Source organism: Adiantum capillus-veneris, chromosome 26 (assembly GCF_014529385.1).
Source record: "Adiantum capillus-veneris isolate H3 chromosome 26, ASM1452938v2, whole genome shotgun sequence".
Taxonomy (NCBI): Eukaryota; Viridiplantae; Streptophyta; class Polypodiopsida; order Polypodiales; family Pteridaceae; genus Adiantum; species Adiantum capillus-veneris.
The window spans coordinates 58483828-58486406 of NC_140956.1; positions in this window are offsets into that span (position 1 = coordinate 58483828).

A 2579-nucleotide genomic window follows, 5' to 3' on the forward strand; every position below is an offset into this window, starting at 1 on the left:
TAAGAATTATCCTTTTAAAGATGCTAGATGGATGCAAGGCATATAACTAAAGGATAACCTAAACCTTGTGAATGCTTACAATGCTTCCCAAGAGTAAGCAAATGTACAAATGTTAAAAAATGAACAAAGTTTTTGTCTTATAAGACTCTCTTTTTCTTTATTGTGCACAAAAATGAAGTAGTATGCATGCTTAGATCAAGTTTGCGGAGACGACATCTCCCAAACACCAAGCAGAGCTTGTCACTCTACTATGGAAGATTGCTAGGACTAAAGTGCAGACATGCTTGCGGCAGCTTAGGCTCTCAAGCGCCAAATGAACTAGTCATCCATTCTGGAATGACGTCGTAGGGTAACATAGGGATCCTCTACCCTCTAGGAAAAGGACTAATGAATATGCTTTATCTTATCCTACCCCATAGTCGAGGACAACTATGATTTCAAGAGAAAGGTAATGTCATAATAATCAATATCTAATTCTCCTAAATGATTTTCTCATGTTAAACTGATCATTTAATATGGGGAAGTGCCACGGGAGAAAAAGCTAGAATATTGCTTAAGCTAGCAGACCGGCCACAATAGGAATCCAAAGGAGTGAAAATAGGGATCCAAATGGGGGTCCATCTGCAAAAGAGCAATGTGAAACAATGGGCTTAAAAGACCCTAAGGTTCATCCCATTAAGACTTCCAAAATGCTAAGGTTCCAAAATTCAAAGGTTGTGTCCAAAGGTCAAAAGCCTATGGAGATTGGATGCTTTGTGTGTGTCTAAAAAGTCTTTTTCAATCCCTACAAAGGAGGGAGCGAGCCCAAGAAGTAGGGGATGAGAGAGAAACTCTCTCTCACACACACAACCTTCCTTTGTACACAAGGGGAAAGATGTACACATGTCATCTCCCTAGGCCATATGCCCACAAGGTGTACTCAAATCCTATTGGATGGCCTTGGAGGTGGACCAATGAGAATTAAGCTAGAGTAAGTTTAGTTTAATCAATTTAAAAAAACTTAATAAAAGAACCAATAGGAATTAAGCTCTCTAGAAGACTATAGGACAGTCTCCTAAGGGGTCCAATGAGCATTCAACAGCCCAATGGCTTGCCTGATTCCTACTGGCCAAGAGACAAATGGGTGCAATGAGAGTTTAGTTGCAAGCTCTCACAAAAGGGAAAGGGGGACACATGTCAAAAGGCTATCACTTATGCTGCTTAATTTCCATTGGCTAGGCCTAGGGAGGTCCAATAGGGCTGTAGCATGAGCAATTAGCAAGGGGGGTCGACCAAGAGAGAGAGGGGGACTGATTTTCTCAAGGAATTATTCACTTACACACTCACACAACCAATGTGTGAAGCAAGAAGACTCTCTCTCTCCTTGTTAAGCTTTAATGGAAAGCTTACCACCTACTCCAAGCTTGTGAGAAGAGAGTCCTACACCAACAACTCTTGGCTTTGTGATGCAAATCCAACCAAGAGCCAAGATTCAATGCATGCTCATCTCCTCTATCATGCTAATTACTAAGCTAATCTATGCTAATATGAGTGATTATGTGAGGAGATGTATATCTTTCTCGTAAGACTACTCTTTCTTCCTCTCAATGTACTCTCATACCCTGCTAGCTCTCACCATCTTCAAAGGTGTGTGAGGTCTTGGGTCTGAGACCGTGAGGGAATTGATGTTGTGTTTGATAAGTGTATTGCTTAGTGCTTGAAGTTTCCATCTTCATTACACTAGCTAGTATTGAAGGAACACAAAGAATTGTATTGTAAAATGTCTCTCTTGATGGGAGAAACCATAATACAAAGCCTTTTGGAGGGGGGACCGGCTCCATGAAAATGTGGTCCTCAACTGTTGTCAATTGCTTAATTTCTCTCTCTTTTGAAGTATTGTTCGTGCTATCTAACTAGGTGTTATACTTTTTGTTGCTCTCTCCACCCAAGCACTCTTGTTATTATCATTAGGAATCTATTCTAATGAAATGCTCACTATGTTCATGCTATTTTCTGCTACACACAAGTTACTAGGCCATCAAATGTTACAAAGGTCATACGCAGAAGCTGAGCAGTTGGTGATAAACCTAGTGTTTGCATGCCACAAGTTTAAAGTGCATTTGCAAGTTTTATATGCTCACATTTAACAATATGTTGCCTGAAGTGGTGCTTGATCTAAAGCCATGGAGGAATTTAAGAAAGTGGGTGCTTGAGCTGCAAGATCTGTTTAGTATCAGTGGAATGAGTTGGTCACGTCTATTTGCTATTCTAGGCTAGAGACTTGGAGTTAATTAGATGTTTGGACCGGCTACAAATTAGATAAGATGTTTAGACATGAGTCCTACCGTATGGCATGCGAATATTTTCGAGCAAGGAGAAAATCAAGCGAGCAATGTGTGTGTGTGTGTGTGTGTGTGTGTGTGTGTGTGTGTGTGTGTGTGTGTGTGTGTGTGTGTGTGTGTGTGTGTGTGTGAGAGAGAGAGAGAGAGAGAGAGAGAGAGAGAGATGCGTCTAGTTGGATGAGTGGATACCGCTTGATTTTGAATTTCTACTTTTAAGGATAAGTAAGTGGATACCAAGACTCTCTGCCTCAACAATAT